At 36.1% G+C, this 13951-nt stretch overlaps 1 protein-coding gene across 3 annotated transcripts in view; it reads left to right on the top strand.

Annotated features, from left to right (window-relative positions):
- The first annotated feature begins 1266 nt into the window (after positions 1-1266).
- The window catches only part of Kug (FAT atypical cadherin kugelei), a 305865-nt gene continuing 293180 nt past the window's right edge, over positions 1267-13951 (top strand). For all 3 annotated transcript variants that reach the window (XM_072896201.1, XM_072896212.1, XM_072896222.1), the window contains exon 1: positions 1267-1687. The gene's annotated coding sequence lies outside the window, so the exon portion shown is untranslated. The remainder of the gene's footprint in view (positions 1688-13951) is intronic.

A 13951-nucleotide genomic window follows, 5' to 3' on the forward strand; every position in this document is an offset into this window, starting at 1 on the left:
TATCTCGGTAACTGAGCCGAATAGATCTAACAAACTTTTTTGTTTACAATTAAAATGACTTCTAAAACATTCTAAAAATTTGTCGGTTTATTCGCGGGACACTCTGTATAATAAATTGTTTAAAAAGATGACCAGTGGGATAAGATAATATTTGCTCGTGCATCCCCCAACGTTGTACGGAAATATGAGACATGCATCCATTATTCCGTTGCATAGCGCATTTGTTACCAGTCGTTGCACGTTGCGTAACATGTCTTGACAGATATAACAAGCATAAATGTAACATAAACTCGAATTTAAGTCTTCGTATAAAACTTTTTCTTTCTTTGATGGTCTAGATTTATTTTTTAAAATATTTCGATATAGCTTTTTTTGATGTTGTGTAAAATTTACTGCAAATGTTGCGCAAACTCTGATATAATTATAGTGCGCAATGATTTATTTTACGAACTCTCTATTAAAACCTTTTTCGATTGCATCGAGCTGACAAAAACTCCTCGTCGACACATCGACACGGATTAATCGGTCGAGTATCCATTCGCAACTAGTTATCAGCGCTTCCCTATTATCGCACGCCATCTCTCTTACCCTCTTTTTCTCTCTTTTCGGAGTTTTGTTGTGTGATTTCAACAAAACACTTTGGATTTAAATTCCACACCCATGTCCATTTTTCCGATTGCCTCCAATCGACAAATAGTAACATCGCGCCGGTCAGTGCGCGTGTGAAGAGAAACGAGAGAAGAAGCGCATGATATCCGAACTTGCGTGCATCATGCGCAACGGTCCATAACGCGGGTGGCTCGCTCGACAGAAGGGGGGGGAGGGAAGCAGCGGGAGGTGAAGGGAAATGGTGACGAGGGCACACGCGGTAACATGTTCGCGCCGGACTACAGTTGGAAAAGGGATCGGGTTGGTTGTGTGGACCGGTATAAGATCGTCCGTGGAGAGAAGGGATCGTCGCCGGCCGTAGAAGAGCGCGTCAGGCGGTCGGCAGGTGGGGAACGGGACACAGAGGGTAACGGACTATAGCGAAGAGCGGCATGGAGAGTGCTGAAGAAAGGGAATACAGAGCGAATGAGAGAGAGAGATAGAGAGAGAGAGAGAGAGAGAGAGAGAGACGGAATATATCGTGCGACGATGTGAGAGCGAGCGAGAGAGAGAGAGAGAGAGAAACCGAGTGGGAGCGTGGATATGGCGGAGTGGGGGGGAGACTCGCCTTGTTCGGCGTCCGCGGTGGCGGCTGGCGGCGCCAGTTTCAGTTCGCCGCTCCGATGAGACGGACGTACGTTTACAGCGGTCGCTCGCTTCCACGTGGAGGCAGAGCTCCGAGCTGTGCTGTTGTCGATGTGTTTATTACCGCGCGCGTTACGCGTAATCGAGCGGCGACGTTGAAGCTATAATATTAACGATATCGGTCTCGGAGTTTTTTCCGAATCGCGGTGGATGTGTGAAAGTGAATTTTTCCGCGGCGGAAAGATCGCACCGTTTACGCATAACTTCAAAGTGCAGTGACACACGATTTCTTTGGCGAGCATCAGTGAGACTCGGTGGACGGTACGCGAGTGGAATTATACCAGGAATTTGGATTACTTGAAACACGATACATCGCGTGGCAGAGGGGGCTTGTGTCGTCATAGCATTGTGTGCGAGAGGACGGTCACCGTTGTGGGGATCGAAGCAGAACAAGGTCAGTATCTTTGGTGCATTTCTTTCTTCCGCCAGACAAAGGCGCGTTCGATTCCTGTGACGCGTCTGTTGTACATGGTACACCGGTCAACGGTGTGAAATAGATGCGAAACCGACGTAAAGTGAGAGGATAAATAGTTAGTATTCATAAATTACGACAATCTGTGTGAATTACAAATACGGGATATGCATGTTGAGACGGGTATTATCGTGCCAAAATAACAGTTCACAATGGCCGGTCGATTTTTTGTCAATTATAATTTTTGCTTTTTTTCCTTTTATTTAATAAAATGCGTCCTTGAATAACAACTGAATCTCTTCGATCTTCATCGCGATATTTTACATTTAAGAGAAAACTGATGATGAAAAGCGATCGAGACAATGATCGATGAGAATTTCGGTTGAAAAGCTTCGATTATTCATGCGTCGGTATTATATTCGCAGCATAAAATTGCTTTTAGCGAGCAAAATCGACGATCGTCCTGTCACGAAACATTTAAACAACGCGTTCGACGCGTGGTTTCGACGGAGCAAGTTTTCGGAGAAAATCTCGGCGCGTTGAATTTCGACGAAACGCTTTGAGTTTTTTTATTGCTCTTTCAAGAACTGTTTTTCGAGTTACAACCGCGCAAATTACATCGTATACTTTTTCCCAAATTAATTTTGTTACGAGAGAAAACTATTTTAACGAATTTATCTTCCACAAGTTTGAACATTTAAATGTAACGATTGCGAGTTTTAATATATATTATTTTCGTTAAGATCATTAAATATAATTTTTGACATTTCGAAATGAATAGTGATTTGCGTTCGCAGCTTGATTTTCGTCACTTGAGTTTCTAGTGAAAACAGAAGAGTCAAAATATCGTTTGTTTTTATCTGAATTTGGTTAGCGCGAGCATGTTGATAAAAATTCGAATGTATATTTTTTTTACGATCTATTTTAATAGCGTTTGTACGCACAAATTTATTTACATCGTTTGACACAATTTATGTAACTCTACGCTTTTTACATCGAACAGGATGTATGCAATAAAAACACTATATTACATTTAAATTATTACTCGCGGAAGTTACTACCTACATAAATTTTGATAAATTTTTTGTAATAGTCATAATACAAATAAAAAACGGTATGTAACATTGGTTTATTGAAATAAAAATATAGAAATTTTCATGTATCGTGTAACTCAATATGTTTTATGTTTGATTTTAATATAAATAAACTTAAAATAATAACAAATAAACTAAATAAAAAATAATAAAATAAAAGAATAATTATAAAAAATAAAATGAGAAAAATAATATAATAAAATAAATCATAGAATAAACTTGCTTCGTTTCTATAAAGCTTTGCACGTAAAACGAAGAACAAGAACACGCAAGCATTCTAAGTTTTTTCTCACATAGATTATATATTGTTTACACATAATGCGTGTAATCTATTTATCAATATACGCATTAAGTACATACCCAACACGACAAATAGCCGTGTAAGCATAATATAGTACTATCCGGCTTTAATATAAATACATAATGTTAACGCATTATGTCGGATGATGGCTGTCTATTTTCGCTTTAGTAATTTCTTCGAATTCTTTTCCTAGAGTTTTAAAATCACCGAGTCTCGCGTACTACTTTTTGTACAAAGAAAATCTAATTTTTTCGCGGAAACGCGAGGCACAGCGATTAGGATATTCGATATAAGCTCGATGATATAAGCTTACTTTGGCTGTTACTAGCCCAATGTTTGTACATACATGTGTGTTCGTGCGTATTCGAGTATCGGGAATGCGTTCGTGTCTATGTGTATATCAACAAACCTTCGACGATGCCCGGCCTCTCATTCGTCGTTGCGCCGTATGTAGGTACACGGAGACTCGGCGTTTCATGGAAGGAGGGGATTCGGAGAAATTGTGCACTGAAGCGAAAATAAAAGATGCGAGGAGTCGTCGCGTTCTTCTTGCCTTTACCGAACGATCATACAATTTTACTTCGAAAACGCATCTATCTTCTTCTCATTGCAATGTTACGATAGCGAGATATCTTAACGTATCGGAACAAATAACTGGAGGCTTTTGTATCTCTTATTCTTTTATTCATTTTTATTCGTAATTGTTTTATAACAATAATGATAAAATGAAAATACATAAAAAGAACGGGGTGAATTTAATTTTGTGAAATAATTAATTTAAATGCGCGACCGTGAATGCATCGTTTTGTTCAATTTTTTATTAATGTTAATTACACGTAAATTTTGCCGCGACTATTAAATTGCTCCGTCGATTTTTTTGAATGACGAAAGCCTTCATGTATTTTGTTGCGAGGAAACGAGTTTGATGTTCAGTGAAAAACCAGTTCTTTCTTCAATTTGTCCTTGACAGGCAAAACTGGAATGGATTTTATCGAAAAATTTACAGATTTTTATCTTGATAAGCATATGTGTGCTTTTAATATCGCCTATATTATCTTTTTATTTTTTTTATATTATACATATTGTATCTATCTATATTATATATTTATTTTACAAAGAATTTTAACCAGAATATCGTTACGTGTACGCAACGTAAACTGATAATTATGAGAATTGATATTAGAAAAATAGATGATTCGTTTTTCTTTCCGGGTTTAATCTCGGTATTTATTAAAAAATATTTCGTAATATCTGTAAACGAAATCGTAATATATTATAGTCTACCGATATGTTGTATATCGCTTCCCTGTGTGGCAAAATGTAGCAGATGCGCGCGGTAACCGTTGTAACAAAGTAACAAAGTAAGCAGTTCGAAGTAAAGTTTGCACGACGCTTTTCTAACGCCTTTGCAAGGGTTTGCTGCTATCAGCTGCTGAACTTCGTGGACTTTTTGTAGATTCACAGAGGGAATATAAATGCGTTACGCTCGCCGGTAAATAACAGCACGCGATTCAAACACGGATTGCCCTAAAATCTTCCACTTTAGAAATTCTGATTAATATACATACAGCCGACTGTGAAAAAAATAATGAAGTTGAAGATGCAAAAAATATAGAGATTTGACTGCTTTGTTGTTTTCATATTTTCACAAACGGCACAAATCATTGACGTAACGTCGCATTTGCATTATTGAATTAAAATTCTGACTTCTTCTAACCGGTAGTATATCTAGTTAGTTTCGTATAGCCACTATAATTTGCGTATAGCTTAGTACGCAACATCTGGCGTCTCGTTAAAAGTATAGAAGGCCTTAACCTCGATCGATGCGGCAAAGGAATGCACGCAAAAAAGAGGCACCTCCATAAATTTTAGACTATGATGGATTTATATGCATTTGAGATATTGTCGTAGATCAACTAACGTACAAAACACGTTAATAGAAATTTGATTTTTTAAGATACATCTAGAATAAATATCTGCCGCATTATTTAAGCCTACAATTTCTTTACGAAATAAAATATTTATGCAAAAGATACGAATCAAATGTATATAATGTTCTTCAGATATAATATCTTATATCGACAATGTAAATCTCAAAATCGCGAGAGTAATATTAAACGAGTTAAGAAATCATGGCCTTTTTTATGGTCGCTCGTCTGTCAAATGTGTCCCATATAGCGTATTATTGCTCTTTAATTATAATGACGACGTTTCGGGTATGAGATGTTAGCCGGATATCTCTGTTGCATAATCGTCGACATACGACACGCCATTAAACATTAAACAGATAATTTCCGTGAGTGCTTTGATCCATTCCATTCGAGTTCGCATGTTAACGCCGCTTTGATAATTACACCTTGTGAGATTATGACGAGGACAGGTGGCTTCGACGATTAGCCATTGTCCGTTCTTGGGAATGCCGATCGAACGAATACGCTTAAGCATTGTCGATAAGTACTGATTACTGATTAATGTACTTCGTGCGTAGTATCGATGGGCGATCGTAACACTTTAGTTAAGTGAAAAATTAGCCTATCTAGTCGGAGAAAACTTTTCAACGTTTCTCTCCTGGTCGCTAAAGAACTTATCATGTAACCAAAAAGTTTTGAAAAGCTTCCCGAAAAGATTCGAACATTCCGATTTCTCGACTATCACTCCATAATATATTAAGTATATGTTAGACCTATCCTAAATACCTATATGTTATTGGTGAAATATTTTTCGAAAAAACATAAATATTCATAGATGACGACTGTGTATCTTTAATTAAATCAAATGATTCCGAATAACAATTAGATCGAAAACGTCAATATTATTTTTTGAACGGAAATAAATGCTCCATCATTGTTAGCAAATTCCATTTTCATTGATTGCGATTCAAAAAAGAGAGAGAGAGAGAGAGAGAGAGAGAGAGAGACTGTGTATTAGAGCCTTGTAGCCTTGTAGCCACATTCGCGTCTGTAACGGATCGTAAACTCGAAGATGACGATAAATATGTCGGTAAATGGTCGCCCGAAGAGAGAGTATAAAGGCAACACAACGCGTCTCTCGTTTGACGTGCAGGAGCAGCTGCCGCGTCCTCTTTTCTATCCTGCGGTCAAAAAATGGTGATCCTCGAGAGTAAATCTAATTTTACGAAGGAAAGCGAACCGCGAACGCGATATTTGCTCCGACAGCCATATGGAGTTAATATGCCACGTTCATTTTTACATCCGAGTCCGAGAATGGCGGATTTCAACTTGGGCATGATTCGGCGCGTATTATTTATGAGACCAGTCGTATCTCAATCTCAACACTGTCGCTCGTGGTCGTAAAATAGCGCGATGTATGCGCAAAACACATTCCATCGTGTATGCGCATTAACGCGTACAACGCGTGTGTCTACGACTAGTATACACTGAATTTATGATAACCGACTGGTTATGATAACCCACTAGAACTTTGTTCATCGCGGAATTGAAAAGCCGCAGAATAGAGAGTTTTGCGTAACAAGTTATAACTAACTTTACTATATATATTGTAGTTTATTAATTTTAATTATTAAAGTCCGTATCATATTTTATTTCAAGCTATTCTTACATATAAATTTTAATATTGCATCAATATTTATCTATGTATGAATAATTTCTAACGTTATCAATAAACATTAATATATTGATTTCAAGCTAGATATGTATGTGCATATCGAAACCGTCGAATGGTGAATGGTGGAGTCGTGCATCACAGATTTAGACTAAACATCATTTTTCATTCAGTAGTTCCATCCATTTGATCAGCGTCACTATGTATATGCAAAGGGGAACGCTACTCACTCTTTCTCTCTTTGTTTTCTCTTTTCCTCTCTTTCTGTCCATCTTTCACAACGTGACGCTTATTCGGCTCGAATATCACGGTATCTCTATGTGTTATTCCTATTTCGCTGAATGTTTCCAATAGAAGAGCGGACAACGTTGTGATTCAATTACGGTGCTAACCTAATTGGGTTTTGTCTAGAAAAAACGGCCGATCGCGTTACCACTTACATGAGCTTGTTCGTAAACACAATCCGACATGTCACTCATGTTTTTTATGAGTATCTACATCCGTTGCAATCCAACACAAACTCGCCACCACTTATGCAGTAAGTAGAGCATGAAAAAGGTGAAGAACGTGCACTTAGCCAAAAAAAAAAACATGCATATTCGATAAATATATATATATATATATATATATATATATATATATATATATATGTGTGTATATGTATGTATGTATGTGTATGCTGCGCGCTCCACGTGTTGAGAAACGTGAACTGGTGTCATCACGCGATTTATCCGACCCGATTTACCCGACCTGACCCGACCCGGTCTTAAGATTTTCCAGATCACTCGACATTCTACGAGTGAATGGTGAGAACTTTGTGACTCGATCAGCAGAAACGCGTCGTACAAGCAATCCCACGGATTTTACTATGGTATTATACTATCTTATCAGTTATGCGACCGTCGCATCGGTCAGTTTTCCACCTTAGAGACACTCTCGATCATGAACACGATTATTTTTATGGTATTTTATAGTTACGCGTATATTTGGCTTTTGAGAAGTGAGTTTCTAATAATTTTAAGTCATTGACCCGCGGGTAATACATATATAACGTTATCTCTCGATAATTCAAAGAATCTTCGAGAGGAGACCATGATTTCGTAATCGCTGAAATAGACGACATGGATAAACAGAGCTGACAGTTTAATTCGAGTTCCAATAATTGTTTCGCACGGTGCGATGAAACAATGTTAATGAAAGTATTACAGCATAATGATATGTCGATTACATTATTATTCCAGTTCTGTGCATAATTTTCTTTTTATAAGTGAAAAGTTATATTGATGACATAATTTTCTTTTAGAAGCAAAAAGTTAAAAAATGAAAATTTTCACTATTTTGAAAAACGTCTTGTTCAAGTACAGGGAGCGTAGATTTTGTTAAATTTTACGCGAGATTTAAAATTAAATGAAAATGAAAGTTAGAATGTTTATTGGTGATTATTTGACCGTATACAATAGCGATAACGTCAAGTATTTGAGATATTCGTGGGAGAAAATCTCTTCCAACAATATAGGCAGATAATCTCAAACACCTGGCATTGCGAAGGACTTCCCATCAGCAGGTATAAATCCTACTTTGAGAAGCGGAGCAAACTGCCTGCTTCTTTGTAACAATACACTCGTGATAAATGATCATACTGTGTTTGCGCTGCTCTCGAAAAATTATTTATCGCCGAAAGTTTTGAGAGAGTGCAGAAGGGAAAAATTAATTACGCGAACGCGGCTTGACGGGAAATTATTATCTCTGGAATTTTTTTCCTTTAAAGCTTGGGTCAGATAGGATGCGATCGGATTATTTATTTTACATTTTTTTTCGGCTTTTATTTCTCGTACAGCGACAAACGCAGAGAGAGGGAACACGTCTTTAAAGAGTTATTTAAACTCAAATTTACTGTCGCGCAGCTTCGCTGTCTTCGTTGTGCAATTTGTTACATAATGACTTGCTGTATTTCTTCTTATTCAATGCGCTCATGGATCGACAACCGCTGAGCCAAAGAATGCACAGCTTTGAAGCTATCTTGACAGTTAATTTCCTGAGTGGCGGAGGAAAGGAAAGAGTGGTAGAGAGAACTGCATTTATATATATATATATATATATATATATATATATATATATATACACAGAGAATAATCGAATACACATACTAATATCATACATCGATTGCATGTACTTACGCCAGAATCTACGCGTATTTCAATTACGAAAATATGTATGTATATTTTTCGTATGGCAAATGTAAATTGCAATGCCATCGAATCGATACTATACATCTCACGCCTATACGTCGAAATTAACGGAAATCTAATTTTATATTTTCAAACTTGCATATATACTATATATAAAGTACATATAACATTGTTACAGAAGTAAGCCAAAATTGTGTATAGTGATATTATAGGATAACGAGTCCAATCCATTATTCGATAATAAATAAAATTCTAACAATACAATTTATATTATAATCGAGATCGTACGTATAAATATATAATTTCATAATATTGTTAGTGAACGGTTAATAAATTTATCGCATTGCATCCTTTCGCGAACTTTGCTGCGTTCAATCAGTGATACAACGAATTGTTCGATCCCGTTCGCGTTTGCGTGTAAGTGGATTAAATAGCCTTTTGTCTGACAACGTTAAGAAGATTATGATAAAACAATATATAAAAGTCCGAACAGAGCAGCAGAACAGCAATATATGATAGATACGGGGTTGTAGGTAATTTGAAGCGCGAGATTCTATTAAAACTATATTCGCATCTGGTACTCATTCAGCAGAGACCACTCATTCGTCGGTCGGTCAATGCACTTTAAAATGAACAGAGGTCAGATTTTCACCCGACAAAAAAATTGGACGAATTTTTGTAGGATATTCACAACCCACGATCAGTATCATTTATTATGCAATTTTGACAACTGTAACATAGTATGAAACGGTCAGCGTCTCCCCTTGCCGTACTAAAGCTGCGCCAAATGAGAAATAAATCCGCACGGAAATCCTAGCGTCGAACAAAAAATATTTTTTGTAAGCTCATTTCTCGTACATTTTCTTTTATGCATTTTACACGGAGAGGGATTTATTTTTCCTAGCTTGTTAGATTTTACTGTTTTACTTTAAAATTAAAAGAAAAAAAATAATAAGCAACTCCACGCAAGTATGAGTTTAATTCATACAACATAGAGATTATTTTATGTAGAAGCAACAGAGACTTATCTAAATATAGAGAAGTGAATAAATCGACGATAAGCCTAAAGAATCACGGCTGCAAAGAAGAGGATATATATTTTTAACACACTCCTCTCAAAACACCGTCGGCATCATCCTCGTTTATATATTCTACGTTAAAAGCTTCTATTCTGAAGAATCGTTTCACCATATCATATAGTTTAATGCTATGAGAAGATTACGTCGAATTTCATATACATTTGAGGAAATCTTGAGAAGTCGTTAAAAGAATACAGAGAGTTTTTTGAAAGAAATCTTCTCTTTGCAATGCCATTAAATTCTCTGCGAAAATATATCTTCTTTCTTCACAAATATATTTGAATAACGTCTGTTAGGTACCAATGTTTTCTTAATGGTGTCTATCATTAAAGCTTGCAATATATCTATTCTGTATTTGAATAATGATATACATATTTGAATAACGATACTTCTTTCATAATATTGTTTCGATAACGAGAACAAGCGAATACGGAAACCGTATCTATATTTTATTTTACTGTTTACTGCAAATGATATTTTATCGAAGAATCCTTAGAAGTGTACTTTTGTACAGATCCAAAAACCTCGAGAGTAACTTGAGTCGCACGTGATTACATTGTTCGTTGAGAAAAAATCCGGATGTGCGAGGGCTCGCGCGTGAAAATCCTGCACGACTCTTAGTTAGTCGATTAATAACGTGGAAATAACGAGGCTAAAATTCTCTCCTGCAGTCTATAACGAAATCAGAACATTGAAGATTGGTCTGCCATAAGCAATTACGATGGAAGTGAGAGAAAGAGAAAAGAGAGGGGGGGGGAGAGAGAGAGAGAGAGAGAGAGAGAGAGAGAGAGAGAGAGAGAGAGATGCAAAAATGGTAGAGATGGGTGATAGAAAGAATAGGAAGGTGTGGCAGAGAAAGAGAGAGTGGTCCAGTGTGGTGCTTGGGCCAATTCAGCGCAGGGCGCAGGCTTTGACGATAATTACGTCATAAAAAAATAATAGCTCGACCGGTTTCGTGTTGTATCCCCGCCGGGCTCGCGAGAGATCGTTTGTACGCGGTAAAGAAGAACAGCTTTCCTCGCGTAGCATCGACCGATCGTCGCCAATCATTTTCTTCGCCAAAATACCGCCGGTCAGTGTTTCACAATAACATTTTGGTTATTTTATTGAGGTATAAAATTTTAAAGAGAGATTGAATAATATATGTAACAATACTTAAAATATATATGCATATTATATAATACATATAAAAATAATTATATAATGTATTTATATATATATATATATATATATATGAAAAAATAAAAATATATGTATAATAAATATATTCAACAATACATCAAATATTTAATAAAACATATTACGAATATCGGAATATGTCAATTGAATGTATTATTAATGTGATATTTATTAATATTAAAAATATGAGGTATAAAATCTCTTTCTCTCTACATTTCGGAGAGTATAAAAGTATCTACGTCGCCAGAGAGACATTCTGACTACTTCAACTCGACTGCTATATCTTTCATGTCTTTTCGCTTGAATATTTCTAACAAGTATGAAACACATTCCGTTTGGAGAAATTGTATTTTTATAAAAAGTATCTTCTAAGAGGATATTACTCGACAGAAAGCTTTTCGTCTTTACTTTTCTTGAATCTTACGATCACTTCCTCCGCTTATGCACCTCGCGACGTCAATGGCGTCGCCGGTGGCCAGCATCGAAGAAACCCACGCGTATTCCGCGTGCATACCAAAGCAATATCCAGTGCGCCTCAAACTATTGAATATTGCGAATCGGCAATAGACTTGTTATAAATTTCAAAAAGTCGAAAGCTCAGCAAATCGATAAAAATTTTGCAAAGTTCTCAGTTAACAGAGAGATGGGATTAAAATAAAACAATTATTCAATCGACATTATGTGACCTCTGTGAAATTGGCACCTCATTTTCAAAAATTGAAAGTTTTATTAACAGTTCTATTTGCATTCGCAATAATTCTGCAGTTTGATAGGTGTTAGAAAACGTTCCGTCAATTTAGTTAAAAAAATCATACCCGAAACAATGAGGTGTTAACTTTCTGTGGTACTTTATTTTTTAAAAAATGTCATTTAAATTATGGAATTCCACAATTCTCAAATAGTGCTAATTTTGATAGGTTTTAACAATAGTAAATATTTTTAAACAATTTTTTAATCTTAGAAATGTAAAATTATTTAAGTGCAAATAGGACTATTAAAATATAAAATTTTCAATTTTTTGAAAATGAGTTGCCAATTTGACAGAGCTCATTATGTGAATTATCGTTAAGAACTATTTTAAATAATATAGCTGTAAATGTGTATGATAATGAAAGTATCGTGAACATGATAAATGTATTATAATCTATATAATGAAGTATGCAATTTTAAGGGCAAAAACCATGAATGGATAAACACATTTTTTCTTCTTTACACTGATATTTAATTTATAAACTCTAATTGAGAAACCTGTGACTGTTGTCGCGGACTCTTACTTTGCGTAGTGTTGAATCTAACCCACGTAATCCTATTCTCAAGCCAACCGGTAGGCGCGCTTGCTCGCTCGTAGACCGTGTATGTAACTAGCACCGCAACCTTAGCTGCGCGACCCGGAGTGACAGGAAATCGCCGGTTTAAATTAGAGACAATAACGTACCGCGAAGAGCCTCGGTTACACGCACCCGGGTGGAGAGCATCGGCGCGGCGGCGGATTACGACGGCGCACAGCTGCAGCCGGGATAATAAGCCCCCTCGCTAATTTGGTTCCCGACGCGATACAACGCCAAGGTGCAGCCAAGAGCTCGCTATTAATCCTGCGGCCCCTTCGTTCGTTTTTACGCCACTGTCGTTGTCTTACGTAAACGGTGCGCCGACCCGCGGTTCCGCCGCCGCGCCGTCCGTTCTCTGCAAACGACGTAGCCGGAACATACAAGCTACTCTAGAGCGTGTTTTAATCCGGCAAGATAACGTACAAGAGTAATATGGTGAATTTATTAATTGCGTCATATAGGAAGTCACGGGACAAGAAAGCAGTAGGTAGCATGGTGAATGTCTTTGTATCATGCTAATATGTTGCAAGTGTCATTAACATATTATGCTAATTTATGCGCGATGTTGCAGTTACTTCGTCTTCAGTTACGTTTAGTTTTCCGGTATGTTGGATTAAAAGTGGGAAAAGAAATTTCTTATTATGAGACTGTGATTTAATCAAATACTGAAATTGTAAAAAAGGTGGGCTTTCTCATATCTGCAAAGTTACGAGCGGATTAACATATTCATGTTACTTGCATATAAAAAAAGTAAAAAGGTACACTTTATTCCGTTCGTAATATGTATAGTTAAGTCGCACAGTTTATATAAAAATGAATAAAAATATTTGCATTGACAATTCATATTTCATATTCTAGTATGTATAATGAAAAAACATCATGGAAAATCTGCTTTAATCCTATAGTTTTCTCTTTAATCTTAGTTTTCCCAAGGACATTCGCTTTATTTGGCCTATTTGAGGCGCATTTTATTGCCCACGGTGGAGTACCATGACTGTAATAAATTTCATTGTTTTAACAAAACTACACTAAATTGGAAATATAAATTTCAAATAATATTGCACATGTTGAGTCTGTAGAATAAAAAGTATTATGAGAAAACTGATGTTCGAAAAATAATGTAAAAAATATATGTAAAAAGGCAAAATAATTAACAAATATAAATTATACGAATTGAAAATCTCATAAAATTTTTTATCTGGAAATAAAAAGAAGAATTTATTTAATTACAGCAGAGAAAAAAGTTTAAAAAATTGTGTTTTGTGAAACATTTTGAGTAAATTTGTTCTATTTTTTTGGACTTGAATTATACAGTAGTTTGGATAAAAGATAAAGTAATTTTTAAAACATTGACTTATTTCAAAATGTCCTGTTAAACCATTTAAATTATATTGCGTCATTATACAATAAATAGAAATATTAGAGTAGCGCGAAAAGAAACCGGTCGAGGTGTTTTACGTTGACACACGTACAAATAGATAAGAGATTAGAGAT

Source organism: Anoplolepis gracilipes, chromosome 1 (genome assembly GCF_047496725.1).
Source record: "Anoplolepis gracilipes chromosome 1, ASM4749672v1, whole genome shotgun sequence".
NCBI lineage: Eukaryota > Metazoa > Arthropoda > Insecta > Hymenoptera > Formicidae > Anoplolepis > Anoplolepis gracilipes.